This window comes from Lynx rufus, unplaced genomic scaffold (assembly GCF_022079265.1).
Source record: "Lynx rufus isolate CCGP_SWC_20201006 ecotype Redwood Valley unplaced genomic scaffold, mLynRuf1.p SCAF_7, whole genome shotgun sequence".
In the NCBI taxonomy this organism is placed as follows: domain Eukaryota; kingdom Metazoa; phylum Chordata; class Mammalia; order Carnivora; family Felidae; genus Lynx; species Lynx rufus.
Genome location: NW_025814889.1, coordinates 36,054,244 through 36,074,028, shown reverse-complemented (window position 1 = coordinate 36,074,028; position 19,785 = coordinate 36,054,244). Strand labels below are relative to the sequence as shown.

General features: G+C 44.0%; 1 long non-coding RNA gene across 1 annotated transcript; it reads right to left on the bottom strand.

Moving 5' to 3' along the window:
• Positions 1-5,743: 5,743 nt before the first annotated feature.
• LOC124502623 (uncharacterized) lies at positions 5,744-11,498 on the bottom strand. The gene is made up of 3 exons (XR_006959948.1): positions 11,322-11,498; positions 11,120-11,203; positions 5,744-6,108 (listed from the first exon to the last, which is right to left on the bottom strand). It is a non-coding gene; the product is annotated as an uncharacterized LOC124502623 (long non-coding RNA).
• Between the last annotated feature and the right edge of the window lie 8,287 nt (positions 11,499-19,785).

Here is a 19,785-nt window from a genome sequence, read left to right as displayed (position 1 = left end):
GTACAGTTTCTCTCTGATATTAAATACCCTTCACTGGAATTTCTCTCCCTTTCCTTTTTGGACATGCGATTATGTTTCATGAGTCTCCTTTTATGTTTGATCTGATCCTTAGAACCCTGCTCCACGGTGCACGTATGGGAGAAGGTAAGGGCATGGAAATGCTTTAGAACTCTAGCCTGGTGGTTGGAGACAGAATAGTATGAAAATTAAGTAAGTTTATGCATTTAAGCACTCTCCCCAAGGGTTAGCCCAAAGTTAAATACTCATAAATGATAGCTATTAGTATTACTATTATGAAAAAAATATCACAATTATAAGCAAAAGAATTCAGAGATTTCAGTTTAAACCTCATGTCTACCTTCCCTTCTTCCATTTTACAGCCCACCCAGTTATCCCTGGTTTGGTCACTGGGTCCTTGGTAAAGCACAGGTGATGGGGACACTCTCTGCAGCCTTCTCTATGTTGTGATCTCCTGTCTTGGACTCCAGGATGTGGAGACGGGAGAGAGAGGGAGACAGAGTTCAGGGGTAATCCACAAAGGGAGATGTTATATTCTAGAACGGGAGGAAGTAGTTATGGGAGACACATTGATCCAGGTGCAACGGAGTGGCTAGCCTGCAGGTGACCCAGTAAGTAACCACATAAAAACACCAGTTTTATTCTAGAAAAGTTTACTTCTGGGGAAATAATGGAATTAAAGGAGTTTTGGGTTGTAATGAACAAATTATATTGCAAAACAATGTAAAAGAGGTTCTGTCTGAGGGTATTCATGGCCATGTATACTACTTGTATCTTCAGTGCCTAAAGAAGAACCTTCTGACTCGACATCAAAGAACACCAGACCTCGGGTTATTTCACTAGTAACTGCTCCTCACACTGTTACTCAGATTCTTTGGTTGACATTTTCAAGATGAGTAGTCCATGAAAGAAAGGGATTCAACTCATCTGGCATACACAAGATCAACGCTGTGTCCTCATCTTCATTAGTTGGCATTTAGCCAAACTAACGTGGTCACACAGACCAGCCATGACAATAAGGGTTTTGAAACACTGGCTGGCATTATTTCCTACATCACTGTTGTAACTCCTGGAGAGTTACCTTATGTCAGGTGCTCAAAGTGTCTAAGAGCTGAAATCCAATTCATCTTTAGAAACTTCAGGAAATTAGGTGAGAGTGACTGGTCCACAAAAAGTGACTTTCACGTTCGTGAAAAGGAGATAGATCATCCCTGTTGTGCTGAGGTTTTCCTGCAGAGTCATGGCAAGGGGATTGAGTAAATATTAAATGTTTTCTTGAGAAAGCAAGTCATATGTTCCAATACCAATGTGACTGTTGCAGCCGTTGACCACCAAGGTTAGGAAAGATTTAACCTTCAAAATAGATTGGGATGGAGTAATAGTTACATGCTTGTTAAATCCTGATGAATTGGCGGTTGTCTGTGTTGTGACCAGTAATGCTGTAGGAATGTGGCTGGAAAATACCAACCTAAGAAAATGAGATTCTCCTCAGAACCACACAGTGTTCGAGCAGGAACAGAAGGTGGCAGTCAGATCTCCTGCTCCTGGGTTTCCAGATAAGGACCTCCAAATCTTGAGTAGGTCCCAAAGTCTAGTGTGTGTAAAAATGCAGAGGACTGGGCCTCGAGCATCAGAGATTTTTATTCAGCTGGTCTGGAGTGGAGCCAGAACAACTGTCTGAACCTTTAACAAGACCCTGAGGGGATCCTCTGCTGGTGTTCCAGACACTACACTGGACCTATGGTCAGTAAAAGTGAGCCCAACATCCACAGGGAGACAGGCATCTGAGTCGTCTCAGCAACGCTGTGGAGGATTATTTCCTGGTACCTGAAATTTATTATGGTTAACCTAGAGTCTGACTGAAAGCACACTGCATTGGATATAATGCCTGGACCAAGCAGTCCTAACCATCTCAGGGATCCTTTTTATTCAGAGGGGAAAGAGCATTCTGGCATAGAGCAGAACTGATTTGCCCTGGGATGTTCTACCTCCCTCTTCTGCCTAGGACTGGTCGGGGGAAACCTACAGATCTATTACAAATATAGTACGGTCATATTTGCTTAACTGTCTGCATGTATTCACCTTGTCTTCAAGATAAAATTCGGAGAAAGGTATGTCTGACTGCCTCCACTTAAAAGTAGATAAGCGGGGGGCAACGCCTGGGTGGCTCAGTCGGTTGAGTGTCCAACTTCAGCTCAGGTCATGATCTCGCAGTTCGTGAGTTTGAGCCCTGCGTCGGGCTCTGTGCTGACAGCTCAGAGCCTGGAGTTTGCTTACGATTCTGTGTCTCCTTCTCTCTCTGCCCCTTCCCCACTCATACTCTGTCTCTCTCTGTCTCTCAAAAATGAATAAACATTAAAAAACATTTTTAAAAAAAGTAGATAAGAGGGTAGGAAGGCAGTCACAACCAGGGTTAAGATGAGGGTGGGCCTACATTCATAAAAGCGTTCTGATGCAAGTCTGTCAAGAACTTGGATTCGAAACCCTAATTTGGAGAACTCAGTGGTCATCCGCTGCCTATCATCTGAGGTCAGAGACAAAACCTGCTATTTGTATTAAAACCCCAAATTAGTTATTGCTTCTGAAATTCTGCTCTGCTCACTGTCTTACTTAAGCTTTGTCATTTGCTGGAGTTCTAGGAGCTAGCAAGACATCTGTGGTTGAGATTGCTCCACGACGAGATACAGATCTCACAGCTGCAGTAGCTTATCAAAAAAGAAATCTATTTCTTGGGCAGAGAGCCACACGATCCAGGGAAGGTGGAAGAAAATAGTCATTTCCATCTTAAAACAGGCTCTGACGCATAGCCAGACCCCACTGACACTGGTCACATGTATTTTGGGAGAACTTCAGTGTGTGTATGTGTGTCTGTGGGTGGGTGTGTGGGCATGTGCATGCGTGCTCATGCACACCCATGCACACAGGAATGAATGTTTTTCATTAATTTGGGAGGAGAGATGGGGAGGCACTTGAGGCAAGGAAGCTGTAAAAAAAAAAAGTAAAAATAACCATCATTTTTTCTGGCTGAGATGTTGCAGGATGTGGATTGTCCATCTTTATTGGAAATCTTTGTGCCTTGGTTGGCTAGTGATGACAAACTTCCTATCTCTAGAAGGGATTTTGGGAAGCTGAGAAGGGCCACCAGAGACATGCTTGCTAAATATTTTTCTTACTCCTTTATAGCGAAGGAATCCCTGTGCTGTATTTGTACCAAAACAATAAGTAAAGGCTGCTTTCATTCCTGGTTTTACATGAGAACTATGGGTAATTTGCCCATAAGTAGGGAGATATGAGGGTCAGACAGGCAACAGGGAAGACTGAGCTCTCCCGCGGTTAATTTTCTAGATTGTTTGAGAGTTTGGGCATTCATCCTGTAGATTATCCACATTCTTTGCTTTCTCCCTCCTGCTGCCTGCCTTTTGCTCTTCAATCTGTTCATTTGCAACTCTACCAGAGGCAGCAACAGAAGATAGAACCAAATCAGTTCATTTGGGCCTCCTAAGTAGTTTTGATAAATAACTGAGTGGGAAAAGGAGTGGCTAAAATTAGATTTTAAAATTATCTGTGAATTTAATGTGTCACTTATGTGTATTATCTGCTGCTCCCCATGATAACTGAAAATAGACTGAAGCTGTCCACAGCCAAAGCAGGTAGGAAATCACAGTATCTATCAAGAGAGTTTGTCTAGGTGTGGGGCCTATCAGCAAAGCATCGGAAAGGGCCTAAGATGTAAAAGAAAAGACACTATAGAAAGGGTGAAGCTTTTTTTTTTTTTACCATTTTATTTAATTTATTCTTTAAATTTACATCTAAGTTAGCATAGAGTGCAACAATGATTTCAGGAGTAGATTCCTTAGTGCCCCTTACCCATTTAGCCCATCCCCCTCCCACACCTCCTCCAGTAACCCTCTGTTTGTTCTCCATATTTAAGAGTGTCTTATGTTTTGTCCCCCTCCCTGTTTTTATATTATTTTTGCTTCCCTTCCCTTATGTTCATCTGTTTTGTATCTTAAAGTCCTCATATGAGTGAAGTCATATGATATTTGTCTTTCTCTAATTTCGCTTAGCATAATACCCTCCAGTTCCATCCACGTAGTTGCAAATGGCAAGGGTGAACCTTTTTTAATCCAATCATATTGTAAAGCTAAAAGGAATGAATATTGTTTTAAGTGTCCCTGGCCCTCCAGTACATTTTCTAAGATGCCCGGCGTGTGCCCTATCTGTTGGGTCAATCAGTCCTTTGGCTAGTACATGATTTGAAGTTTATATCTTCTCTCATATACTTATACCATTTCCAGAGACTGTTTAAGTGGAAGAGAAGTTTCATGAAGAAAGGATTTTGAAAAATCTCCCGTGCTTCCAACTATGTCTCCCAGAACTTTAAAAAGTGCCTAGCACAGAGGAATGTTCAGTAAATATTTTCTGAATGAATGAATGAATGATTCTTACTGAACAGATGAGATTAACTGCCCAGGCCATTGTGTAGTTTGTGCTCTCACAGTTGTAAGCAGCAAAAATCAACTTGAATCAGTTTAAAGGGAGTCAGGTAGTATAAGAGTTAGGAGAGTCTCATTGACTCCAGGGTCTTTGTGGGGCTGAAGGCAGATACCTTGGCTCTCTCTCCCTCCTCCTCACTCTTCTCTGTGGTCTGCTCTCCTCTGTGCCTCTGCAGACCAGCTTCCTCTGCCCCTCATGGGGAAACGTGGCAGCCAACAGAATCTGAGTTAACAAGCTCCAGCTCCAGCCATGGGAAGTGACTCTGAATCTCTCCTAAACCTTGTGCCAAATTCCTGGGCCAGGGCTCTCTCCACCATCCTGTGACCTTACAGTGGTTCAGGGTCAATGAAGTAGAGGAGTTTATGAATTCATCCAAGGGGCACCTGGGTGGCTCAGTCAGTTAAGCATCGGACTCTTGATTTCAGCTAGGGTCATGATCTCACAGTTCATGGGTTTGAGCCCCTGAATCAGGCTCTGTGCTGGCAGTGTGGAGCCTCCTTGGGATTCTCTCTCTCCTTCTCTCTGCACCTCCCCTGCTCTCTCTCTCTCTCTCACTCTCAAAATAAATATTTTTTAAAAGTAAAAAAAAAAAAAAAAAAAAAAGGAATTCATCCAAGCAGGAGAAGCCACTCCTTCCTCCATCAATTTCCCTGATGACAGATCAGACAGCATGTATAATCTAGCTTGTTGTTGTGCATGGAAATACCTAGGTGTGTGTTTGTTTGTTTTTCTGAAATAACCTAGGCAATTCGCCCTTTTATCTGTGGAAATGCATAATTATGGGACAAGTCCTGAGACTCTTCTCAAAGAGGTAAAAACCTGAGCCCAACAGTGTGAAGAGGAAGGCTCCTGTTCCCTAAATCACTGCAGGGATGAGATGGATGCCCATTGATGTGTCTGACAGACACAGAGGAGATGAGGATGCTAAGAAGCAGATGACTAGATGAGACTCAGTGACAACGCCTGGCTGACATTCCATCCCGCAGACGTAGCAATTTTTTTTACACTGAACTCTATTTGAAGAGTCAGCCATTCCTGTTAATGATTTAAAGATATCTTCCTTTTGGTGGTGTAACTACAATGTCAAATGCTTCCTTCATACTTTCCCTAGTTCTTCGAAGTCTAAGTACACGCCAAAAAGAACATGTAAGAGATAAAAACAAACAAAAAGAATACGTATGAGAGATAAGGATTACAAGATTTTTCTGTAAATCTTCCATACCTCCCAAGGAGTGACACAGCAAACATCTCAAACTTTACCCATGCCCTGTGGCCAGCCTTCTTTTGTCCTTTTTGCTTTGAGAGCACAAGCCATCCAGCCTTCAGATCTTGAGCTGCGGACAGGGAAGACCCATTTGTAAGGTAGAAAGTAATTCCTCTCACACTTGCAAGGTGCTATGTTTCCTTCCTCATTTGACGTTCTGACTGACAGATCTAACGGCTCATCCGCCGGCGCCAAGACTGTGGGCTCATGAGGCTCCCTCTGGGCGCTGGGCTGTGCTTCTGTCTGACCACACGGGGTCGCTGTTTTACCAGTTCTAGCCAGACGTCTGCGTGGCTCACACCTTAGTTCAACAGTTGGGCAATGGGGTCCTGGTGAATTAATGGCAGAAACGAAATCTGAACACCAAACGAAATCTGACTTTTAGATTTTTATTTGTTTGTTTGAACCAATTTGGAAAGAGGTGTTATTTTACTTATTTTTAGAGATGAGTGTGGAAAGTAATAGAGTTAAGGAAACCATGAGATTAAAAAATCAAGCAACCGGGCTGCCTGGGTGGCTCAGTTGGTTGAATGTCCACCTCTTGGTTTTGGCTCAGTTCATGATCACAGGCTTGTGGGATCAAGCCCCATGTTGGGCTCTGTGCTGAGCATGTAGCTGCTTGGGATTCTCTTTCTCTCTCTCCCTCTGCCCCTCCTCCCCACTGGTAAAAAAAAAATTTAAATCAAGCAACCATTGGGGGAGGGAGAAGGAAACCATGAGGACAATGCCTAGTCCTGCTTGGCTGGGCCACTGAACTTGAGTGATGACAATGGAGTGCGGGTCAGGGAAGTGGCTGCATACTGGGCATGCCTTTAGCCAAAGTTTGTTCCTTGCTCTTAAGTAGTTTCTATGCTGCGAAATACTTTGCATGCTTTGCTTGAAGGTTATCATTATAGACGTGGGGAATAATTATAGCTACCAATTATCTAGTGCTTACTGTATACTGGCTGCTTTATATATATTACACATAATTCTCTCAGTACCTCTGTAAGCTAGGCATTATTATCCACATGTGACAGATGGCAAAACTAAGACTCAGAGAGGCTATGTAATATCATTTGACTCACACAGCTAATAATTGATGCTGACACCGGAGCTCTTTCTGGTTCCTTAGTGGGTTTCTGGGTAATTATAGCATCTAGTCACCTGAAATAAGAGGTGCCTATTTCCTTTTAAGTCTCAAGGTGTGTACAGTAATCTTCCTCATCTAGCCAGCATGAATTTTGGATGAGAAGAGCGACTGAGGAAATTTCTTTTGATGGGGCACACGGTGGAAGTAACTTGGTGATCTCAAATCTAAAGTCAAAGGACGGGGGTGCCTGGCCAGCTCAGTTGGTAGAGCATGTGACTCTTGATCTCTTTTGATCTCAGGGTTGTGAGTTTGAGTCCCATGTCGGGTGCAGGGAGTATTGAAAAATAAAATCTTTTAAAAAAATTGAAAAGATAAAGTAAAAGGACAAAGCATACAGAGCCAATTACAGGAAATCAGGCACAAAATGACCAGAGTATATTTATGTACGTGTTCAAGCAAAGAGAGAGCTGTGTATTGCTGAACTTGGGGAGTTACATGTCTAGGACAGTGCAACCAACTAGGCAACTCACAGTATGAATTACAGAGCTGCCTTTGTGGTGGGGTCATTGTACACAAGAGAAGTGGCTTTTTTTTTTTTTTTTAAATAAGCTCCACGCCTGACATGAGGCTTCAACTCACAACCCTGAAATCAAGTCATGTGTTGTACCGACTGAGCCAGCCAGGCACCCCAGTTTTTTTTTTTTTTCTTTGCGAATCTTAATTTGTTCTGGCAATGTAAGTAACACAGCATTAGGACTTAAGCCCTCAGGCTAGGTGAGACATTGTGGCCCTTGGAGAAAGCACCAAGCTGGCAGGAGGCGGTGAGATGGACTCTTCATGGAAAGGGGATGAGCTGTACAGATGAACAATGGGTAGGTTTCATGTGTCAAATCCCAGGTGCTAACAGGGAGAGGAGGAACTGTACCAGCCTTAATGTGGAGCTTTAAAAGAAAAAAATACCCTTCCTTTCAATTATTAAGGACAGGTCTTAGGGGAAGGGGACAAGTCAAGTTGCTCATTGCTTGCCCTTCTATGGACCTACAGGGTCTATGAACAGAGGAAAGAATGGGGATTGGCTGGTGGGAGAGCAGGGGTGGGAAGGGGAGTCACACAGTTCCCGGGTTTATGAGTCAGTCCCTGTGCTAGCCTTCATCCCCCAAGGCCAGAGCAGCATCTCTTCCTTCTGAGGAGATGGCCTGAGCTCTCAGGACTGGATGCATCAGCTTTCTGGCCTTCCCCATGATCCTTGGTTACTGGGATTCCCTTGTATCTCAAAAGCCTTGGAACAGTAAAGTCTCTCTCCAGGAATTTCCTTTCCAGTCAAAAAGCAGCCAAGTCTCCTGGCAGAAATGTCCTTTCCCTACCAGCAGGGTGGAAATCTGGCCAATCCTCAGGAAGGGGCCTCAGAGGCCATTCTCTTCTCTGCTGCTTCCCCTGTATTTACCCAAAGGAAAACTCTCTTTCCATTGCCTTTCCCAGGTATTAGGAGTCTGAGGTTTTGAATAATAGTGGTCTTTACAATTCACAAGGGCTCTAAAAATGTCTGATGGCAAACAGACAAAACCATGAGCTGAGCTTCTGAACTTCCCTTCCCCAAGTGCTCTTCCAGCTGTCCAGTCTCTATGCCAGGACTTAATTCTTCTTCACAAAGAAGTAATTTCTATCACAAGGAAAGGAGACAATCTGAAATACTTTTGAATTACGTGACCCATTCAGCCATTTGAAAGGCCCCATCTCCAAACCCAGTATAGCCTTGGCCCTTGACCAGACCAGTCAAAGCGTGGAGGCTGTGTGCTCCACAATGGGGTCAGAGGCACTGTGGGGACAGTGACACTGAGGGCAGGACACTGAGGGCAGGACACAGAGGGTGTTTTGATGCCAAGTGAGAACGTGGAGCTCTTCCCGTCACACTTGCCAGGTGTGCCCAAGGGAGTGGCTCACCCAGGCATCTGGGCTCAGAGCAAGAGTAGGGGAGTGCTGTGGAGTGAGCAGCTCTTGGGGTTCCCCATCCTCCAGCTGCTCAGAGAGAAAGGAGCCCCGGTCAAAGCAAGATGGGGTTTAGTGTCACAGGAGAGGAAGCTTGAAATGGACATCGAGCAGAGCTTGGATTGCAGCTGGTTATTTTGAGTTCAGTCTGAAGCAATGCTCTCTCTATCTAGTGTGTGGAAACAGTGAAATAAGCAGTTATGTTCCCCTTTTGGTGGTGCTGGTAAGGAGGGAGTTCATTGCTTGCTAGGCACTGGTTCCTCATTGCTTGCCCTCGATCTGGCTGAATTGAAAACTTGGGACTCTCAGGATCTAGACCTAGAGATACCGCTGAGTGAATCTGGGGTGGGGCCTCGGAACCTGTGTTTTAAAAAAACCTCTTGGGTGATTGTGCTCACCAGCAAGGTTTGGGAATTGCTTATAGGTTACCGTGTCTGACTACACCCAAGTGTTCCATGCAGTAAGATTGGCTATTGGCAGGAACAGTTGGGCTTAGAAGTGTGACCCAAGTCCCAGGGTGTTAGAGGTCTGAGGATGGGAATTCAGAGTCAATCATCAATGTCTACACACTCAAGAGTCAACTGGGAGGGGTGCCTGAGTGGCTCAGTCAGTTAAGCATCGGACTCTTCATTTTGGCTCAGGTCACGATCTCGTGGTTCCTGAGTTCGAGTCCCGCATTGGGTTCCATGCTTTCAGTGCCACGTCTTCTTGGGATTCTCTGTCTCTCCCCCTCTCTCTCCATCCCTCCTGCACATATGTGCTCTCTCTCACTCTCTCTCAAAAATAAATAAACTTAAAAAAAAAGAATTCTCCCCTACATTTGACAAAGGCCTAAAAAGAGAAAGAAAAAGGGTGAACTGGGAGGGAGACTGGTAAACTGTCCCGGATTAGAATCTCCCAAGAGACTAAGAGCAGTACAGTCTGTCCCCAGATCCTCCTACATGAGAAGATGTGTAAGTGTAACCTCCTAGACCCGTTTCTAATCTCTACTGTGGTCAGTTGACTCCCCTAGTTTTGGAGAGTTGCACCAGACACAGCATGCACAAGCAGCACTGCTCTCAGATTGTACAAGACTACACGCCTTGTGTGCAGATCTGGGCAGACCTGAGAGATAAGAGCTCAAGAGAAGCCTCTGAACGTTGTGGGTTCCCATGCCGGCCAGAGCAGGGCAAAGCTCTGCTGAACTGAACAGTTGCACACACTGGCTGGCTCTGCCCCAGGACCGACTGGCAGAAGCCAACTGGGGCTTTGTGTTCTCTAAGCAAAGTCCCCAGGGAGCATCTCTGTTTCTGTTTCAGCAGTCCTGAATTTGGGTTTGGCACCAAATTAAGAACTCACCCCAATAAAAACTTGGTTAACCTGTAGAGTCAATATGAACTTTTGATGGGCATGGAGACCCAGGGCCAGAGACCAGAATTCTCATCAGCTCTGTTGACAATTTGTGTAAGAACCTTAGACAAAAACATCAGGCTTCCAGGCGTTAGCTTGCTTATCAGCTCCTGGCCAGCTCTACCTACCACTCAGGGGTTGTGTAAGGCTTAGCTGCCACAGATGAGGAAGTAATGTTGAAAATGCACACAATCCATTCTGGTGTTAGTTATTTCAGTTATGCTGTGGAGTGTTGTGAACTGACCCAATCCCTGTTTCTAAGCCTTCTATTGCATTTTCCCAACAAAGTAGTAAAAAACACTTCTTCTGCCAAACAAACTTTTTTTTTTTTTTTTGGTAACAAAAAAAACCCCAAGGTGGATATAGAATAGCCAGACAGAGGCTATTTGTCACCAGGACAGGTAACTGAGAATTATAGATCTCATTCCCTAAGAAAGTTAAGAAAATAAGATACATTTAGATGTTTGGGAGAATTTAGTACAATCTGGGGACAGGGAGAAAACCAGACACACTCTGGAGACTCAGCTCAGCTACTCAACTCTGTTGAGTCCTGCCTCCCTTAGGGAATTAACCAACCTCTAAAAAAACATTAGCAAGGGCACAGATCTGGTGCAGATACTTGGCTTCCCAAGCAACTAGCTAAGTGATCTCATGCAGTTTCCCTGGCAATAAAACAGGGATAATAATATCTTTACCTCAAATAAGATAATGGATGTGAAAACCTTTGTGAAATATAATCCTTTGAGAGATTGAGATATTGGTATAGATACATTGAGACTGTATCGAGGCAAAAGCAAAGAAAGCATGATTTTTAAAAAGTACAGAATTATGACATGTAAGATCTTGGGAATCATCTCTTGATTGAAGCCAACTACATCTGTAAGGAATCTCACCTGGATTTCTTTAGTCTCTTGTATACCCGGAAATCCACCGTTCTTTCCTGTGTCAACTTTGGTCTTTCCTGAGAGGGTCATTAACTGAAAAATAAGTGAATGTTTATAAATTAGAATTTCAAAAACGTGAAAATTCAAAATTAAGTAGAAAACCCGCTCTTCTTCAAAAGGGAGCCATTTTTTAAATCTCCAGTCTGCTTACCATTGTTTCTGGGGTACAAAGACCTTAGGAAACCTCAAAAGGACCAAGAAACCTGGACAAGAAGCAGAAGGAAAGTAGGGTTATCCTTGGGGCTCTCAGAAGATGTGGACGGGGAGCCAGATGCTCAGAGGAATTCTGGGATTTACTCTGCCTTCTTCAGGTTCTGGCCACGCTGCTCATAACTCTTTCTTTTCTGTGGCCTCCATCCCACGCTGTGGCAGTCACACAGAGGGCTGAGAATCGGGGAAGTGCCCCCGCCCTCGAGAAAAGTTCTCTGATGGGGGAAGAAGATTCTCAGGATCTCAGGTTGGACGTTGGAAGGCATTTTCTGAGGGATAACTCCCCCGGGGCGGGGGGGGGGGGGGTTGTGTTACCCTTGTACAAATGATGATTTCAAGGACACAGGAAGTTCTCTTGGGCTGTTCTGAATAATTAAGATTACACATTCCCTTGTTTATCTAGGGGAAATGCCTCCCAATTCTAAACATTTGACTTACAAATTCCCTTTCCAAGAACAATGCCCATTCATGAGTTGGGGACATTCTGTACAAACAATGGCTGGTCAGCTGTCACAATTCTCAGGACAGGGAGGTGGTTAGCATGTCACCCCTACAGAGTGGGGTGTGTTTAGAAACTCAACTCCTAGTGTTTGTTAGGGACACATAAACATAAAAGACAGGTCCAGACCTGTCCAGAGGAACATGCCCTGTGCATGTGACAGTCACACGTCCTAACGTGTCACCTAACCTTTGCTCTGAGCTGAAGAATATTGGGTAACTGTGACCTCCACTGAGGTCATAGTAACACACCTTCAGATACTATTCAGGCTAACAATGTTTAGAAAAAATTAACTCCCAAGTAGCACACTTATCATTTTTCCTGCTTATCTTTTTTTTTTAAGATTTTATTTTTAAGTAATCTCTACACCCAGCATGGGGCTCAAACTCACAACCCCAAGTTTGAGAGTAGCATGTTCTACCGACTAAGCCAACCAGGCACCCTTCTCCTGTCTTTTGACAATACAGGAGTAGAGAAACTGTTTGGAAATCAAAACACCGAGGTTATCTTTTTTTTGCATTTCATGTAGAGAGTTTCTTTCTTTCTTTCTTTTTTGCATTTCTTTCTTTTTCTTTTCTTTCTTTCTTTTTTGCATTTCATGTAGAGAGTTTTATTTATTTCTATTTCAGCTTTTTAAGAAAACATCATTGGCATAAGTACTGTACAAGTTTAAGGTATACAGCATAATGACCTGACTTACCTATGTTGTATAATAATTGCCACAGTAAGTTTAGTTAACGCCCATCATCTCAGATAGATACCAAAAAAAAAAAAAAAAAAGAAAGAAAGAAAGAAAGAAAGGAAAAGGAAAGAAAAAGACAAAATGCTTTTTTTCCTCATAATGAGAACTTTTAGGATCTACCCTCTTAGCAACTTTTAGATGAACCGCATAGAGCAGTGTTAACCACAGCCATCACGCTGTCATTATGTCCCCAGGACTCATTTATAGAACCCGGGCTTTTTCCAAATCCCAATTTGTAGAGTTCTAGGCAGACATAGATTAAGATTTTGTAGGAGTTAAAGGCTATACAATGGAGGTGGGGGAGACAATAAAAAAAATAATGAATACCAAATTATGAATAGCAAGAGAGACACCCTGAAGCTTAAACTTCACTCTGGTTCTAGGGAAAGCATCCAGAAGATTCCATGAAAATCTTATAGAGGCTTAAGTTGTTTTTTGTAAAACATTCTCACTCCTTCTTGCCTTAAGTGAATTCTGGAATTTCCTTGACAATGTCCTCAGTTGAAAACTTGCTAGGGTGCCTGGGTGGCTCAGGCATGAAGCATCTGACTTTAGCTTAGGTTTTGACCTCACAGTTCGTGAGTTCAAGTCCCCATCAGGTGAACTCCAGCTCTGTTTTGGGGGAGCCCCACTTCTCTCTCTCTCTCTCTCTCTCTCTCTCTCTTTGCCTCTCCTGGGATTCTCCTTCTCTCTCTCTTTGCCCTTTGCTCAGTTGAGCCCTCTATGAAAAAAAAAAAAAAAAAGAAAGAAAGAAAAGCTTTCTAGGGTAAAGGCTCTTCTTTTCTCATGTCCCTATGCTAAGGGGCTTGAGGAGGGGGAGGTGCTGCGTGCATACCCCACAATTTCAGAACTAGCCAGCAAAGCCTCCAGTCAGACCTTCCCCTCTCCGCACCTGGGGGTTCCTCTGCAAAGGCAGTGGGATTGAGGCACGTGGCTACCTCTTCCTCCCAGCCAGTCTCCTGACAGCAAGCTGGGCCATGTTGGCAACTCACAAGCTGGCCACACCTGTGGAACTCGTCCCCTGATTTTTGTATTATCTGGCAGTTTCAAAGCCTAGATCCCCTTTGGATCCCTGAGCCCCAGCTCCCCTGCCTCGCCCTCATGGCTTCCAAACGTGCCCCGTGCTCTCATTACTACACTTCCTGGCTGTCTGCCCTCGCCTGCCCTCATTTTCTGCTCTCAGGACTGGGCCCTCATGGCCAGTCATGAGCACCCCACCCCACTGGCACCCTCAGATTCCACCTTCCACTGGCCATCTTGTTGAGAAGCAGCACTCAGCAGCGTGTGACTTACAGGGGTGAGCCAGTGGCATCCAGCCACTGAGGAAATACACTTCACTTTCTCTCCCACTGGGGCAAAGAGGCTTCTCAGATCCGATTCCTGACCACTGCAGGGTAGGAAGGGTCTTTTGCACCTGTATAAAAACAGCTTTCAAATGCTCAAAGTGCTTTCCCGGGGCATGACCTTGAATGGTTACCTCCTTACCTTGGCCATCCACTGTCTGATTTCTCTCTGTTCCTTTCTTCTGCTGTGGTTTGCTGAAGAAAAACCACAGACCTAGGCATTCGCCCTCAGACAGACTCCTGCGGCTGGACCTCTCTTCTCCTCAGATGTGCCCCTCTCCCCTCTTCGGTTTCTCACCCCTGCCCCCCCACTGCCCCCCCACTGGTGTCCTCATCCTCTCCGCTGATGCTGCTCTGCCCTGGCCCTGAGACTGGGGGCGACACGAATTCCTGCCATTTCACAACCCCTTCTCCCTCCAGAATTGTCCATTAACTTCACTCTTCCTCCCCGACAGCCTTCACTGTGGAGGAGAGAGAATTCAAGGAAGGTCCCAATGGGATTTTGTCCACACCTCCACTAGATCCCCCTCATCATGTGCAGTGGAGGTGTCTGTATATCTTGAGGCTACAGTTGGGACCTGCTAATAACCCCTGTTCCAGTGAGGGATTGGCTACTGGAAGGGAGTTTATTTAGTGATTTGTTATGGTGTTTTCTTTTTACTTTTTTTTCAACACTTTATTTATTTTTGATAGAGAGAGACAGAGCACAAGTGGGGGAGGGGCAGAGAGAGATGGAGACACAGAATCCCAAGCAGGCTCCAAGCTGTCAGCACAGAGCCCGACGCGGGGCTCGAACTCACAAACCGCGAGATCATGACCTGAGCCGAAGTCGGTCGCTTAACCGACTGAGCCACCCAGGCGCCCCAGTGATTCATTATGTTATGTCTGCTAGATTGTACAGGTGCTGAAGACAGTGCTTGGATCTGTTGGATACAGCACCAGTTCACGGCACATGTGACTGACACATGTTAAAAGCTCAGTAAACATTTGTGGAAGGGAGGGAGTAAAGAAAGAAAGGAGGAGGGAAGTTGCTTAGGGGTAAATATTTCTAGGGAGGGTGCAGCCATGCTAAGGGCTAGTAGAAGGTTCAGATTGGAACCTTCTTTTTTTTTTTTTTAATTTTTTTTAACGTTTTTTAAATTTATTTTTGAGACAGTGAGAGACAGAGCATGAACAGGGGAGGGTCAGAGAGAGGGAGACACAGAATCCGAAACAGGCTCCAGGCTCTGAGCTGTCAGCACAGAGCCCGATGCGGGGCTCGAACTCACAGACTGCGAGATCATGACCTGAGCCCAAGTCGTCCGCTTAACCGACTGAGCCACCCAGGCGCCCCCAGATTGGAACCTTCTACTGAGAAGCGCCGTTGAAGGCAAGAACGATGAGGGAATACACCACTCAGTCCAGAACAACTAATGATCTTTTTTTTTTTCAGTCTTATTTTTTAATACTCAATGCTTAAATAATGATGTTTTGTGCAGCCCTTTGTATTTGTGATAGAAGAGATATGGAAAGAGCAAAGGAAATAGCTGACCAGGGCAGTTTGTCTTTACAAACTAGGGAAGAAGGATTTGACGAAAAAAATGAAAAGGATGTGTGTGGGTGAAACCTTCAAAGAATACACTAAAGCAAATTCCTAGTTGCGCACTCACCTGTACACCTGTATTTACCTTTATGGCTTTCTCTAGGAATTAGAAATTGCACGTTTGCATTGATAGCCATATTCCAATTCCAGTCAACACCATAAAGTTCATTTTCATTTTCTCTGACAGTGAGAAACTGGCTCCAATGAAAAGAATAAAAAAGAAGCAATGGGTCACCACGATCCTAGCTCCCGTGTCAGCCTCCTTGTAATGCCTGCAAGGGCGTAGCTCAGACTAGGGCAGAAGCAGTCTAAGCAGACCAGCGTGGCTGTGGGTGCACCCCCAGATTGTAAAAAGTCCCAGATGTGTCAGTGCTTCAGATTGATTTGGATACCCTTTATTTATGTACTTAAAAAAATTTTTTTTAACATTTATTTATTTTTGAGACAGAGAGAGAGCATGAACGGGGGAGGGTCAGAGAAAGAGGGAGACACAGAATCTGAAACAGGCTCCAGGCTCTGAGCTGTCAGCACAGAGCCCGACACGGGGCCCGAACCCACGGACCGCGAGATCATGACCTGAGCCGAAGTCGGACGCTCAACCAACTGAGCCACCCAGGCGCCCCGATTTAGGACACCCTTTAAATGCGCACCAGGGCAAAGCTGAGCCAAAGCCAACTGGTGCCTCTGTGATTATGTCAAACCTCCAGGGTTCACATGGCTTAACTCTGGGTGACTTCCTCCTGTTGATCTAACCCTAGACCCAGGAATATGAGGTGAGCTTTTGGTTAGACTGGTATCAGATTAATTTTGGTATTTGGAGAAAATGAGAAGGTAGGAGAGACAGAGAAGGAAGAGAAAGCAATAAATGTATCATCACTTTAAAGCTGTCATAAAGATTGTTAAGCTGATTGCATACAAATTAAAATTTCCATGTGGCAAAAATAATGAAGGCAAATCAAAACACACACAATAAACTGAGAAAATATTTGTAGTGTATATCATGACAAACCCAAAAGAAAAATGGGCAAAGGACCTTCAAAAAATCATAAAAGAAGAAATACAGATGGCTTTCAAACCATAAATAATTGATCAACCTCATTTTTAAAAATGTTTATTTATTATTTATTTTTAAGAGAGAGACACCAAGAGCACGAGGTGGAGAGAGGCAGAGAGAGAGGGAGACAGAGACTCCCAAGCAGGCTCCGTGCCAGCAGCACCAGTGTAGAGCCTGAAGTGGGGGATTGAACCCTCAGGAACTGTGAGAGCATGACCTGAGCTGAAGTCAAGAGTTGGACACTTAACTGACTGAGCCACCCAGGTGCCCCTGGTCAACCTCATTTTTCCACGTTTTTATTTATTTTTGGGACAGAGAGAGACAGAGCATGAATGGGGGAGGGGCAGAGAGAGAGGGAGACACAGAATCGGAAACAGGCTCCAGGCTCTGAGCCATCAGCCCAGAGCCTGACGCGGGGCTCGAACTCGCGGACCGCGAGATCGTGACCTGGCTGAAGTCGGACGCTTAACCGACTGCGCCACCCAGGCGCCCCAACCTCATTTTTAACAAAAGAAATGTAAATTCAAATTATAAGAGATGTAATTTTTCACCTAATAGATGAGTAAAGATGAACAATTTTTGGATAAATCACTGTGTGAGAGAGGATGTGGAGAAACAGGTACTCCATGCATTGTTAGTTGGAGTAAAAATTGGTACCACAACTTTGGAATAATCTATCAAAATAAAAATACACGCATCTTTTGATCCAGTGAACGAACCTCTATAGAATTATCCTAAACATGTGTGTATACAAAGATGTTTGCACAAAAAAACCTTCTTACATCATTATTTGGGGAGGAAAAGTCTGAAAGAACCTAAATGCCTATCAATAGAGGGAATGAATATTAAACATGGCTATTATATAAATTGAAAAATACACAAAATGGTTCATGGGCATATCTATGAATGCATGTGAAAATATACAAGCTTACTGAAAGGATATAACAAATTCATGATAGCACTGGATGGGAGGAGGAGGGCAGGATTGACTGTGAAGATCATAGAATTTTTTTTTTTTTTGGTCTTAGACTATTTCAACTTTCTCTATAACATTTTACCTCATTTATGTAAGAAAAAAAAACCATTATGACTAAGCATTCTCATCAGCTCTGAAACTTTGTGTATTGCCTCCTACTTTTCTGTATTTTTCCAGAAGGCATGATATAGATCAGTGGGTATAAGGTGATATCTTTTGTGTAAAAAAAAAGGCACCTGTGTGCTTGGTTACATGGAACCATCTCTGGAAAGATAGACAAGGTGACAATGGTTGATCGCTGGCAAGGGGAACAAGGAAGTGGGTGAGGGGTGGGAAGGAGATTAATTTTTCACTGCACATTCTGACTCTGTATATATTTAACCATGTGAGTGTATTACTTAATAATCATAAAGAGCAAACAAAAAGCATGTGTTAAGAGCCAGCTCTGCTTAGAGAGCAAGATAAGCATTGCCTGACCTCTAGATCTGGAGTTGCCTCGACTTTACCAAGAGAAGAAAGGGCATCTTTTGGTTCTCTGAAGTCTTTGCCTGAGGAGAGAGAGAAGGGGAAAGTTGGGGTGCACACCCTCAACCCCTGCCGAGAGCCGGGAGCAGCTATTACCACACCAGTTATGTAGTGCACAGTCAGGAAAAAACACTGAAAAATGTCCAGTATGGCAAAGACAAGTATATTTTAGGGAGTGAGAAGGAAGCCCATGGCCAGGCAAACTTTCAGATAGTTATTCTGTTTTCAAGTCAGAGTCCTCAGCAAGAAAACAAAACAGTCCAATCAATGGAAAATAAACTATGAAAACCTTATGACAAACATGGATGAACCCTGAAGACGTTATGCTAAGTGAAACAGACCAGTCACAAAAGGACAGATACCATGTGGTTCCACTTCTATGAGGGACCTACAGTAGTCAGAAGAGACAGAGAGTAGACTGCAGGTTGCCAGGGATGAGGTGGGAGTAGGGGATGGGGAATTCGTGTTTAATGGGAACAGAGATTCAGTTGGAAATGAAAAAGTTCTGGAAATGCATGGTGGTGATGGAGTCACGGCAATGTGAATGTACTTACTGCACTGAACTGTATGCTTAGAAATGATTAAAATGATAAATCTTATGTGATGTACATTTTACCACAATTAAAAAAAAGAAGTTGCCTACCGAGCTGACAGTCCTGACGAGCATAAAACCATTAACTAGTCATTAAAGGTGCTATGTGGAGCACCTGGGTGGCTCCATCGGTTAAGACTCAGACTTCAGCTCAGCTCATATCTCACCATTCCTGAGTTCGAGACCCACATAGGATTCTGTTCTGACAGCTCAGAGCCTGGAGCCTGCTTCAGATTCTGTCTGTCTGTCTCTCTCTCTGCCCCTCCCCTACTTGTGTGCTCCTCTCTCTCTCTCTCTCAAATAGTAAATGAATAAACTTAAAAAAAAAAAAGGTGCAATGCTTAACCGGTCTTATTGCCTCATGAACCTTAACCAAACCCTCCTTTATTTTTTTCTCTATAAATTTTTTGATGAGAGTGTGAGTTACAACTCTGACATTCGGACATAAACAGGCGTGCATGCGTGAGCTATTAACATAACTATATATATATATACATATATATATATATAAAACTAACAACAACAAAACTAAACTAAACAGCCCTCAAGTGATGAAGACAGTGAGCCTTACTCAGATTTCCTTCACACAGGTGGAAACATCCAATGAACCATTGGATGAACCAAATGAAACCATTTCTGTTTTCTGTAATGGCCAAGAGGGGAGAAACATTGCAACTGTGGGAGGACCTCCCCCCGGCCCCTCACTCCTTCCACACAGCAACTATCCGTTGGTAATGTTCAGGTGAATGACATTTCACTGCTTTTTGACCTCTCCACCAGTGTCCTAACTGAATTTCCTTTCAAAGACAGTGTCATAATATGTGTGAGCGAGCATATCTCAAGCTCTAGACTTTAGGGAGAGTCCTGGTTTCTGGACTTTGAACAGAACTAGGGCAGAGGGAGTCTGGTATCTGAAAGTGATATTGCTGTCTACTTATGCCAGCCAAATGCTGGTTTTGTAACTTTGTGTAGCCATGACCCAATCCCTGCTTGCCCCAACACTGATTAGCCCACTTTATTGTGCTCTTGTTATTCAAAATAACAGTCTGAGTGAGAGCCAAGGTGTCCTGTGGCATGTCACCCTATACCGCC